Source organism: Salmo salar, chromosome ssa19, assembly GCF_905237065.1.
Source record: "Salmo salar chromosome ssa19, Ssal_v3.1, whole genome shotgun sequence".
Lineage (NCBI taxonomy): Eukaryota > Metazoa > Chordata > Actinopteri > Salmoniformes > Salmonidae > Salmo > Salmo salar.
Genome location: NC_059460.1, coordinates 81,546,302 through 81,559,774, shown reverse-complemented (window position 1 = coordinate 81,559,774; position 13,473 = coordinate 81,546,302). Strand labels below are relative to the sequence as shown.

The 13,473-nt window shown below is 52.3% G+C and overlaps 1 pseudogene; it reads right to left on the bottom strand.

The window, feature by feature from the left end:
• LOC106579704 (uncharacterized protein C8orf34 homolog) overlaps positions 1-13,473 on the bottom strand; it is a 168,437-nt pseudogene that overhangs the window by 63,288 nt on the left and 91,676 nt on the right.

The following is a 13,473-nucleotide window of genomic DNA, read 5'->3' as shown; positions in this document are numbered from 1 at the left end:
ACGAGGCAAGCACCGTGTTATGCGGTGATGCGCACTGTGTTGCCAGTGCGCACTCACAGGCCAGTGCGATCTGTGCCCGCGCCCTGCAGTTGTCGAGCTGGGTTGAGCATTAAGCAAAGACGGGTTGTGCCAGCCATACGCTCCAGTCCTCCAGTGCGCCTCCACGGCCCAGTATATCCCGCGCCAGTTCGGCGCACTGTGTCACCAGTGCATCTCCCCAGTCCGGTGAGACCTGTTCCAGCTCCACGAAAGAAGCCTCCTGTCACGTCCTGACCAGCAGATGGAGCTGGTGTAGTAGTTTGGGGGTCAGGACGTGGCAGTCTTGTGTGTGTCTTGTGACTCCTGATCAGGAACAGCTGGGAATCGTTGTTCCTGATTGGGAGTCATATATGTAGGAGTTGTTTGTCACTGGGGTTTGGGGGTGGTTGTTTTTGCACTGCGTTGGTGAGCCTGCAAAACTGTTTAGTGTTGTGGGTATCATTTATTGTTTTGTCAAGTGGATGCTTTACTCTTTTTTTGTTAATTAAAATATGAGTAACCACAACTCCGCTGCATTTTGGTCTTCCCTGCAACACAACGAAGGATTTTGTGACACCTCCAGTGATGATCCATGGCACGAAGCCTCCAGTAATGATCCATGGCCCGGAGCCTGTAGGGATGTTCCATGGCAAGAAGCCTCCAGTGATGATCCATGGCCCGGAGCCTGTAGTGATGATCCATGGCATGGAGCCTACAGCGAAGTCCCCCGGTCCGGAGCCTCCAGCGACGTTCCCCAGTCAGGAGCCTCCAGCGACGTCCCCCATTCCGGAGCCTCCAGCGACGTCCCCAGTCCGGAGCCTCCAGCGACGTCCCCCAGTCCGGAGCCTCCAGCGACGTCCCCCAGTCCGGAGCCTCCAGCGACGTCCCCCATTCCGGAGCCTCCAGCGACGTCCCCCATTCCGGAGCCTCCAGCGACGTTCCCCAGTCCGGAGCCTCCAGCGACGTCCCCAGTCCGGAGCCTCCAGCGACGTCCCCCATTCCGGAGCCTCCAGCGACGTCCCCCATTCCGGAGCCTCCAGCGACGTTCCCCAGTCCGGAGCCTCCAGCGACGTTCCCCAGTCCGGAGCCTCCAGCGACATCCCCCAGTCCGGAGCCTCCAGTGACAACCCCCAGTCCGGAGCCTCCAGCGACGTCCCCCAGTCCGGAGCCTCCAGCGAAGGTCTGCTTTCCGGAGTCTCCAGCGGCGGCCTGCGGTCCAGAGTTTTCAGCGGCGGCCTGCGGTCAAGAGTCTTCAGCGGCGGCCTGCGGTCCAGAGTCTCCAGCGGCGGCCTGCGGTCCAGAGTCTTCAGCGGCGGCCTGCGGTCCAGAGTCTTCAGCGGCAGCCTGCAGTCCAGAGTCTTCAGCGGCGGCCTGCAGTCCAGAGTCTTCAGTGGCGGCCTGCGGTCCAGAGTCTCCAGCGGCGGCCTGCGGTCCAGAGTCTTCAGCGGCAGCCTGCGGTCCAGAGTCTTCAGCGGCGGTCTGCGGTCCAGAGTCTTCAGTGGCGGCCTGCGGCCAAGAGTCTTCAGCGGCAGCCTGCAGTCCAGAGTCTTCAGCGGCGGCCTGCAGTCCAGAGTCTTCAGCGGCGGTCGGCAGTTCAGAGCCTCCGGCGATGATCCACGGTCTGGTTCCTCTGGCGACACAGAAGCGGGCGGATCAGCGGGAGGAGTGGGGGCTACGCCCCAAACCAGAGCCGCCGCCAAGAATAGATGCCCACCCGGACCCTCCCCTATAGGTTCAGGTTTGCGGCCGGGAGTCCGCACCATTGGGGGGGTACTGTCACGCTCTGTCCTTAGAGATGTTTATTTTCCTCTATTTTGGTTAGGTCAGGGTGTGATGTGGGGTGGGCAATCTAGTTTTTCTATTTCTTTGTTTTGGCTAAGTGTGGTTTCCAATCAGAGGCAGCTGTCTATCGTTGTCTCTGATTGGGAACCATACTTAGGCAGCCCTTTTTCCCTCCTTGAGTTGTGGGATCTTGTTTTTGTGCAGCTGCCTTTGAGCAGCCCCAGAGTGTCACGTTTCTTTCTGTTTTACCTGTTTATTCAGAGTAAAGAGTAAAGGACAGGTTAGGGCCAGGTATTCAGAGTAAAGGACACGTAAGGGCCAGGTAGTCAGGGTAATGGACAGGTTCGGGCCAGGTATTCAGAGTAAAGAGTAAAGGACAGGTTAGGGCCAGGTATTCAGAGTAAAGAGTAAAGGACAGGTAAGGGCCAGGTATTCAGAGTAAAGGACAGGTTAGGGCCAGGTATTCAGAGTAAAGGACAGGTTCGGGCCAGGTATTCAGAGTAAAGAGTAAAGGACAGGTTAGGGCCAGGTAGTCAAAGTAAAGAGTAAAGGACAGGTAAATATTTACCTTGCACACCTAGAGCAGATGTTGAGTGTGACCTTGGCCTGGGGTTCTGGGCAGTAGGAGCTACGACCCTGGCTGAACTTACTGCCAGACGGAGCCAGCCCTGTCACCCCCTCCATACGCAGGTCATCTAGGTCCTCTGGAAAGGGAGAGGGAGAGGGAGTAAGTGGAGGAGAGTGGAGGAGAGTGGAAGAGACAGAGGAGGAGACAGAGAAGTGGACAGAAGGGGAGACATAGGAGGAGAGGAGGAGAGTGGAGAAGACGGAGGAGGAGAGTGGAGTAGACAGAGTGGAGGAGGAGAGGAGGAGAGTGTAGGAGGAGAATGGAGGAGACCGAGAGGGAGACAGAAGAGGAGACAGAAGAGGGGAGTGGAGGAATCAGAGGAGAAGCGTTGAGGAGGAGAATGGAGGAGACCGAGAGGGAGACAGAAGAGGGGAGTGGAGGAGTCAGAGGAGGAGCGTGGAGGAGAAAGAGGAGGAGAGTGAAGGAGGAGAGAGGAGCAGACAGAGGAGGAAACAGAGGAGAGAGGAGGAGAGTGGAGGAGACAGAGGAGGAGACTGAGGAGGAGTCAGAGGAAGAGACAGAGGAGGAGTCAGATGAGAGTGGAGGAGACAGAGGAGGAGAAAGAGGAGGAGAGTTAAGGAGACAGGAGAAGCAGGAAGAGGAGACAGAGTAGGAGAGTGAAGGAGGCAGAGGAGAGGATACAGCGGAGGAGACAGAGGACGAGAGTGGAGGAGATAGAGGAGACAGGAGGAGACAGAGGAGGAGACAGTGGAGGAGACAGAGGAGGAGACAGTGGAGGAGACAGAGGAGGAGACAGTGGAGGAGACAGTGGAGGAGACAGAGGAGGAGACAGTGGAGGAGACAGAGGAGGAGACAGAGGAGGAGACAGAGGAGGAGTCAGAGGAGGAGACAGAGGAGGAGACAGAGGAGGAGACAGAGGAGGAGACAGAGGAGGAGACAGAGGAGGAGTCAGAGGAGGAGTCAGTGGAGGAGACAGTGGAGGAGTGGAGAAGTCAGGAGTCAGAGGAGGAGAGTAGAGAAGACAGAGGAGGAGACAGAGGCAGCAGTGCTGAAGGACAGATGATAGAAACCCCACATCCTGACCACAGAGAAACAGGGAGAGGAGGAGGAAGAGGGAGAGGAGGAGGAAGAGGGAGAGGAAGAGGGAGAGAGAGAGAGATTGGGCACAGAAGCATAGGGTTTCAAGGGACCTCCAGGGGCCTAAGACGGAGAAACTCAATGAACCCGGAAAGTTAGATTGGCATACAGTATGTGTCTGTGTATGCCCACAGTGCCAGGGCGTTTGTGTCTTCATGTTGGTTAAAGCTGCCCGTTTCATCACTGTGCCAGTCATGATTCCAGGCAGGAATTATATTACTGGGAGCGTTACCTCATCACTGGCAGCTAACTGAACATCAGCCATGTCACAGCTACAGAGGGTAAAAGGAGAGTGTGTTTCTGTACAGTACAGTGTTTTTTACCATTGAGAAGAGAGTTTAGCTGATTTTATATTAGTTGAGTTAGCAACACATTCCACCATCCCACCATCACAACATCACAACATAGCACCATCACACCATACCACCATCACACCCTACCACCCTACCACCACCATCACACCATACCACCATACCACCCTACCACCCTACCACCATACCACCATCACACCATACCACCCTACCACCCTACCACCATACCACCCTACCACCCTACCACCATACCACCATACCACCCTACCACCACCATCACACCATACCACCATACCACCATATCACCATACCACCCTACCACCATACCACCATACCAACCTACCACCATACCACCATACCACCCTACCACCACCATCACACCATACCACCCTATCACCCTATCACCATACCACCATCACACCCTACCACCCTACCACCATCACACCATACCACCATCACACCATACCACCATCACACCATACCACCCTACCACCCTACCACCATACCACCATATCACCATACCACCCTACCACCATCACACCCTACCACCCTACCACCATATTTACATTTACATTTAAGTCATTTAGCAGACGCTCTTATCCAGAGTGACTTACAAATTGGTGCATTCACCTTATGATATCCAGTGGAACAACCACTTTACAATAGTGCATCTAAATCTTTTAAGGGGGGGGTTAGAAGGATTACTTTATCCTATCCTAGGTATTCCTTAAAGAGGTGGGGTTTCAGGTGTCTCCGGAAGGTGGTGATTGACTCCGGTGTCCTGGCGTCGTGAGGGAGCTTGTTCCACCATTGGGGTGCCAGAGCAGCGAACAGTTTTGACTGGGCTGAGCGGGAACTGTGCTTCCTCAGAGGTAGGGGAGCCAGCAGTCCAGAGGTGGATGAACGCAGTGCCCTTGTTTGGGTGTAGGGCCTGATCAGAGCCTGAAGGTATGGAGGTGCCGTTCCCTTCACAGCTCTGTAGGCAATCACCATGGTCTTGTAGCGGATGCGAGCTTCAACTGGAAGCCAGTGGAGAGAGCGGAGGAGCGGGGTGACGTGAGAGAATTTGGGAAGGTTGAACACCAGACGGGCTGCGGCGTTCTGGATGAGTTGTAGGGGTTTAATGGCACAGGCAGGGAGCCCAGCCAACAGCGAGTTGCAGTAATCCAGACGGGAGATGACAAGTGCCTGGATCAGGACCTGCGCCGCTTCCTGTGTGAGGCAGGGTCGTACTCTGCGAATGTTGTAGAGCATGAACCTACAGGATCGGGTCACCGCCTTGATGTTAGTGGAGAACGACAGGGTGTTGTCCAGGATCACGCCAAGGTTCTTAGCACTCTGGGAGGAGGACATAAGGGAGTTGTCAACCGTGATGGCGAGATCATGGAATGGGCAGTCCTTCCCCGGGAGGAAGAGCAGCTCCGTCTTGCCGAGGTTCAGCTTGAGGTGGTGATCCGTCATCCACACTGATATGTCTGACAGACATGCAGAGATGCGATTCGCCGCCTGGTTATCAGAAGGGGGAAAGGAGAAGATTAATTGTGGGTCGTCTGCATAGCAATGATAGGAGAGACCATGTGAGGATATGACAGAGCCAAGTGACTTGGTGTATAGCGAGAATAGGAGAGGGCCTAGAACAGAGCCCTGGGGGACACCAGTGGTGAGAGCGCATGGTGCGGAGACAGATTCTCGCCACGCCACCTGCTAGGAGCGACCTGTCAGGTAGGATGCAATCCAAGCGTGGGCCGCGCCGGAGATGCCCAACTCGGAGAGGGTGGAGAGGAGGATCTGATGGTTCACAGTATCAAAGGCAGCAGATAGGTCTAGAAGGATGAGAGCAGAGGAGAGAGAGTTAGCTTTAGCAGTGCGGAGAGCCTCCGTGACACAGAGAAGAGCAGTCTCAGTTGAATGCCCAGTCTTGAAACCTGACTGATTAGGATCAAGAAGGTCATTCTGAGAGAGATAGCAGGAGAGCTGGCCAAGGACGGCACGTTCAAGAGTTTTGGAGAGAAAAGAAAGAAGGGATACTGGTCTGTAGTTGTTGACATCGGAGGGATCGAGTGTAGGTTTTTTCAGAAGGGGTGCAACTCTCGCTCTCTTGAAGACGGAAGGGACGTAGCCAGCGGTCAAGGATGAGTTGATGAGCGAGGTGAGGAAGGGGAGAAGGTCTCCGGAAATGGTCTGGAGAAGAGAGGAGGGGATAGGGTCAAGGGGGCAGGTTGTTGGGCGGCCGGCCGTCACAAGACGCGAGATTTCATCTGGAGAGAGGGGAGAAAGAGGTCAAAGCACAGGGTAGGGCAGTGTGAGCAGGACCAGCGGTGTCGTTTGACTTAGCAAACGAGGATCGGATATCGTCAACCTTCTTTTCAAAATGGTTGACGAAGTCATCCGCAGAGAGGGAGGAGGGGGGAGGGGGAGGATTCAGGAGGGAGGAGAAGGTAGCAAAGAGCTTCCCTAGGGTTAGAGGCAGATGCTTGGAATTTAGAGTGGTAGAAAGTGGCTTTAGCAGCAGAGACAGAAGAGGAGAATGTAGAGAGGAGGGAGTGAAAGGATGCCAGGTCCGCAGGGAGGCGAGTTTTCCTCCATTTCCGCTCGGCTGCCCGGAGCCCTGTTCTGTGAGCTCGTAGTGAGTCGTCGAGCCACGGAGCAGGAGGGGAGGACCGAGCCGGCCTGGAGGATAGGGGACAGAGAAAATCAAAGGATGCAGAAAGGGAGGAGAGGAGGGTTGAGGAGGCAGAATCAGGAGATAGGTTGGAGAAGGTTTGAGCAGAGGGAAGAGATGATGGGATGGAAGAGGAGAGAGTAGGGGGAGAGAGAGAGCGAAGGTTGGGACGGCGCAATACCATCCGAGTAGGGGCAGAATGAGAAGTGTTGGATGAGAGCAAGAGGGAAAAGGATACACGGTAGTGGTCGGAGATTTGGAGGGGAGTTGCAATGAGATTAGTGGAAGAACAGCATCTAGTAAAGATGAGGTCAAGCCTATTGCCTGCCTTGTGAGTAGGGGAGGAAGGTGAGAGGGTGAGGTCAAAAGAGGAGAGGAGTGGAAAGAAGGAGGCAGAGAGGAATGAGTCAAAGGTAGACGTGGGGAGGTTAAAGTCACCCAGAACTGTGAGAGGTGAGCCATCCTCAGGAAAGGAACTTATCAAGGCGTCAAGCTCATTGATGAACTCTCCAAGGGAACCTGGAGGGCGATAAATGATAAGGATGTTAAGCTTGAAAGGGCTGGTAACTGTGACAGCATGGAATTCAAATGAGGAGATAGACAGATGGGTCAGGGGAGAAAGAGAGAATGTCCACTTGGGAGAGATGAGGATTCCAGTGCCACCACCCCGCTGGCTCGATGCTCTAGGGGTATGTGGTAATCCATGTTTCCGTCAGCGCCAGGAATTCTAGGGACTGGAGGGTAGCATAGGCTGAGATGAACTCAGCCTTGTTGGCTGCAGACCGGCAGTTCCAGAGGCTGCCGGAGACCTGGAACTCCACGTGGGTCGTGGGCGCTGGGACCACCAGGTTAGAGTGGCAGCGGCCACGCGGTGTGAAGCGTTTGTATGGCCTGTGCAGAGGGGAGAGAACAGGGATAGACAGACACATAGTTGACAAGCTACAGAAGTGTTGTTTCTTGTATTATTGTCTCCTGTGTCTTTAGAGAACTGTTTCACTTTGATATCCTTTTTCTTCTGTCCTGATTTTCTCTTTCTTTTCTTCTGTTAACTAGATATTCTTTGTTGTTCTTCGTTAGCTAGCTAGCTTCTTCCAAAAGAGTCCCTAGCAACTGCTTAGCAACTGGTAAACAATTCAGCTAGCTAAGATTACTACAATTTTATGAAAAATAGTTATTTTTCAAAAGCCTATCTTCTTTGTTTGTTGCTTGTTTTTTCTCCTATTCAGTCTTGCATTTTTCTTACACCCTACCACCACCATCACACCATACCACCATACCACCATCACACCCTACCACCCTACCACCATATCACCATACCACCATCACACCCTACCACCATACCACCATCACACCCTACCACCCTACCACCATACCACCATCACACCATACCACCATCACACCATACCACCATACCACCATCACACCATACCACCATCACACCATACACCCTACACCACCATCACACCATACCACCATACCACCCTACCACCACCATACCACCCTACCACTACCATCACACCATACCACCATACCACCCTACCACCACCATACCACCCTACCACCACCATCACACCATCACACCCTACCACCACCATCACACCATCACACCATACCACCATACCACCATCACACCCTACCACCCTACCACCACCATCACACCATACCACCATACCACCCTACCACCACCATACCACCCTACCACTAGCATCACACCATACCACCCTACCACCACCCTACCACCACCATACCACCCTACCACCACCATCACACCATCACACCATACCACCATACCACCATCACACCATACCACCATACCACCATACCACCCTACCACCACCATACCACCCTACCACCACCATCACACCATCACACGCAGGCTGTCTCAGGACACACCCACACCAAACCCCCGAACAAAAACACTGACTAAGATCAGTTTCCATGACATCTCCCGGCCCACGGAACGGCACAATGATACGTTTCCCCATAGAACACTGACAACACCCTCCGTGGCGTCTGTCTAGACTCCGTGACACACCCAGCCCACACGTCTGTCAGTGAGCCTGGCACATTTCTACTCCTTCAGAGTCAGAGAACAAACAGGGCAATGCATGATCCCTGTGGGCGCCCCAAATGCCACCTTATTCCTTAAGTATGGCCACAGACCTCTGGTCAAAGTAGTCCACTAACTACAGAGAATTGGGTGCCCTATGGGACCCAGAACCCATGTCAAACCATGAGACGCGCCTAAATAGAACTGTAGGGTTTGTAGGTGGGAACGGGGGCAAGAAGAGGACAGGAGGAGGTGAAGAGAGGAGAGAAGAGGAGGTGAGGACAGTAGGAGAGGAGGCGAGGCAGAGGAGAGGAGGTGAGGACAGTAGGAGAGGAGGTGAGGAAGAGGAGAAGAGAGGAGGTGAAGAAAGTAGGAGAGGAGGTGAGGAGGTGAGGAGAGGAGTTGAGGACAGTAGGAGAGGAGGTGAGGAGAGGACAGAAGAGGAGGTGAGGAGAGAAGAGGAGGTGAGGAGAGGATGTGAGGACAGTAGGAGAGGAGGTGAGGACAGTAGGAGGAGGAGAGAAGGTGAGGACAGTAGGAGAGGAGGAGGAGAGGAGGTGAGGACAGTTGGAGAGGAGGAGAGGAGGAGGAGAGGAGGTGAGGACAGTAGGAGAGGAGGAGGAGAGGAGGTGAGGACAGTAGGAGAGGAGGAGGAGAGGAGGTGAGGACAGGAGGAGAGGAGGAGGAGAGGAGGTGCGGACAGTAGGAGAGGAGGAGGAGAGAAGGTTAGGACAGTAGGAGAGGAGGAAGAGGAGGTGAGGATAGTAGGAGAGGAGGAGGAGAGGAGGTGAGGACAGTAGGAGAGGAAGAGAGGAGGAGGAGAGGAGGTGAGGACAGTAGGAGAGGAGGAGGTGAGGACAGTAGGACAGGAGGAGAGGAGGAGGAGAGGAGGTGAGGACAGTATGAGGAGGAGAGAAGGTGAGGACAGTTGGGGAGGAGGAGGTGAGGACAGTAGGAGAGGAGGAGGAGAGGAGGTGAGGACAGTTGGAGAGGGGGTGGAGAGGAGGTGAGGACAGTAGGAGTGGAGGAGAGGAGGAGAGGAGGTGAGGACAGTAGGAGAGGAGGAGAGGAGGAGGAGAGGAGGTAAGGACAGGAGGAGAGGAGGAGGAGAGGAGGTGCGGAAAGTAGGAGAGGAGGTGGAGAGGAGGTGAGGACAGTAGGAGAGGAGGAGGAGAGGAGAGGAGGAGAGGAGGTGAGGACAGTAGGAGGAGGAGAGAAGGTGAGGACAGTTGGAGAGGAGAGGAGGAGGAGGTGAGGACAGTAGGAGAGGAGGAGGAGAGGAGGTGAGGACAGTTGGAGAGGAGGAGAGGAGGTAAGGACAGGAGGAGAGGAGGAGGAGGAGGTGTGGATAGTAGGAGAGGAGGAGGAGAGGAGGTGAGGACAGTAGGAGAGGAAGAGAGAAGATGGAAAGTATTTGAGTGATGTAATGTGAACAAGGAGGTCTGAGCCACGAAGAATTTCATCCCCCCACATCAGAGCAAAGCAGAACCTAAGAGCAGAGCTGGGAAGGGTATGGGAGTGTCTCTCTCTCTCTCTCTCTCTCTCTCTCTCTCTCTCTCTCTCTCTCTCTCTCTCTCTCTTCTCTCTTGGTGTGTGTGTGTGCGTGCATGTGTTCTCCTCCCTGCAGGTTTCCATGTTATTTAATGTAATTTAGACGAAGAATGACTGACTCTCTCTCTCTCTCTCTCTCTCTCTCTGTTCTAAATAAAGTACCGGAGTCATAATTACTACATTAATCTCATAAATAATATACATCTTTTGAGATGATGTGTTGACAGATCTATAGTGGAATTATCTATATACACACACAAACACACACCCTTTCTCTCTCACACACACACACACACACACACACACACACACACACACACACACACACATCATCATCATCTTCCACACCAGATCCAACCTATTTCATGTGAGGCCATGAGTTACATATTTATTTTTATTTAATTTATTTCACCTTTATTTAACCAGGTAGGCTAGTTGAGAACAAGTTCTCATTTACAATTGCGACCTGGCCAAGATAAAGCATAGCAATTCGACACATACAACAACACAGAGTTACACATGGAATAAACAAACATACAGTCAATAATACAGTAGAACAAAAGAAAACAAAAAGTCTATATACAGTGAGTGGAAATGAGGTGAGATAAGGGAGTTAAGGCAATAAATAGGCCATGGTGGCGAAGAAATTACAATATAGCAATTAGACACTGGAATGGTAGATGTGCAGAAGATTAATGTGCAAGTAGAGATACTGGGGTGCAAAGGAGCAAGATAAATAAATAAATACAGTATGGGGATGAGGTAGGTAGATAGATGGGCTGTTTACAGATGGGCTATCTACAGGTGCAGTGATCTGTGAGCTGCTCTGATAGCTGGTACTTAAAGTTAGTGAGGGAGATATGAGTCTCCAGCTTCAGAGATTTTTTCAGTTCGTTCCAGTCATTGGCAGCAGAGAACTGGAAGGAAAGGCAGCCAAAGGAGGAATTGGCTTTGGGGATGACCAGTGAGATATACCTGCTGGAGCGCGTGCTACAGGTGGGTGCTGCTATGGTGACCAGTGAGCCGAGATAAGGCGGGGCTTTACCTAGCAGAGACTTGTAGATGACCTGGAGCCAGTGGGTTTGGCAACAAGTATGAAGCGATGGCCAACCAACGAGAGCGTACAGGTTGCAGTGGTGGGTAGTGTATGGGGCTTTGGTGGCAAAACGGATGAGTGAACTCCATGCCTTCGTACGTGATAAAAGCCCTTGCTGTGCCTGTGAGCTGTTACAGTAGCTGTGAGCTGTGAGCAGTGAGCTGTGAGCTGTGAGTAGTGAGTAGTGAGCTGTGAGCTGTTACAGTAGCTGTTAGCTATGAGCAGTGAGCTGTGAGCTATGAGCAGTGAGCTGTTACAGTAGCTGTGAGCTGTGAGCTGTTACAGTAGCTGTGAGCTGTGAGCTGTTACAGTAGCTGTGAGCTGTGAGCAGTGAGCTGTGAGCAGTGTGCAGTGAGCAGTGAGTAGTGAGTAGTGAGCTGTGAGCTGTTACAGTAGTTGTTAGCTATGAGCAGTGAGCTGTGAGCTATGAGCAGTGAGCTGTTACAGTAGCTGTGAGCTGTGAGCTGTTACAGTAGCTGTGAGTAGTGAGCTGTGAGCTGTTACAGTAGCTGTGAGCTGTGAGTAGTGAGCTGTGAGCTGTGAGCTGTTACAGTAGCTGTGAGTAGGAGCTGTGAGCTGTTACAGTAGCTGTGAATTGTGAGTAGTGAGCTGTGAGCTGTTACAGTAGCTGTGAGCTGTGAGCTGTTACAGTAGCTGTGAGCTGTGAGCTGTTACAGTAGCTGTGAGCTGTGAGCTGTTACAGTAGCTGTGAGCTGTGAGCTGTGAGCTGTTACAGTAGCTGTGAGCTGTGAGTAGTGAGCTGTGAGCTGTTACAGTAGCTGTGAGCTGTGAGCTGTTACAGTAGTGTAACCGATGTGAAATGGCTAGTTAGTTAGCGGTGGTGTGCGCTAATAGCGTTTCAATTGGGTGACGTCACTCGCTCTGAGACTTGAAGTAGGGTTTCCCCTTGCGTTGCAAGGGCCGCGGCTTTTGTGGCGCGATGGGTAACGATGCTTCGGTGGGTGTCAGTTGTTGATGTGTACAGAGGGTCCCTGGTTCGAGCCCGGGTTGGGGCGAAGAGAGGGACGGAACCTACACTGTTACAGTAGCTGTGAGCTGTTACAGTAGCTGTGAGCTGTGAGCTGTTACAGTAGCTGTGAGCTGTTACAGTAGCTGTGAGCTGTGAGCTGTTACAGTAGCTGTTAGACGTGGTTTGGTGTCTGGGAGGTTGCAATGCGTTGCATCCCAAATGGCACCTTGTTCACTATGTGGCGTATTCATTTTTACCAGGGCCCTTAGGGATTCTCATATGTCTCTGGTTAAAAGTAGTGCACTATGTAGGGAATAGGGTGCCATTTGGGACTGCCCTAGAACAGCAGGCTCTAGCCTAGTGCCATTATGAAACAGGTTGATGCTCTAGTGTCTACTAAATACTGGGCTCTACTTAACAATATATCTGACAGATATCACAAACAGGGAAACACATACAGTACGCATACTGACAAACACCCATCTGAGGATCTGTATTTTTATCCATCTACAGTGAATATATATAAAGTATCAGTCAAAAGTTTGGACACACCTACTCATTCAAGGGTTTTTCTTTATTTTTACTATTTTCTACATCTCAATTGGGTTGAGGTCGGGTGATTGTAGAGGCCAGGTCATCTGATGCAGCACTCCATCACTTTCCTTCTTGGTCAAATAGCCCTTACACAGCCTGGAGGTGTGTTGGGTCATTGTCCTGGTGAAAAACAAATGATAGTCCCACTAAGCGCAAACCAGATGGGATGGCGTATCGCTGCAGAATGCTGTGGTAGCCATGCTGGTTAAGTGTGCCTTGAATTCTAAATAAATCACAGACTTTTGTCACCAGCAAAGCACCCCGACACCATCACACCTCCTCCTCCATGCTTCACGGTGGGAACCACACATGCTGAGATCATCTGTTCACCTACTCTGTGTCTCACAAAGACTCGGCGGTTGGAACCAAAAAGCTCTAATTTGGACTCATCAGACCAAAGGACAGATTTCCACTGGTCTAATGTCCACTGATCGTGTTTCTTGGCCCAAGCAAGTCTCTTCTTCTTATTGGTGTCCTTTAGTAGTGGTTTCTTTGCAAAAATTTGACCATGAAGGCCTGATTCACGCAGTCTCCTCTGAACAGTTGATGTTGAGATGTGTCTGTTACTTGAACTCTGTGAAGCATTTATTTGGGCTGCAATTTCTGAGGCTGGTAACTCTAATGAACAGAGGTAACTCTGGGTCTTCCATCCCTCTGGCGGTCCTCATGAGAGCCAGTTTCATCATAACGCTTGATGATTTTGCGACTGCACT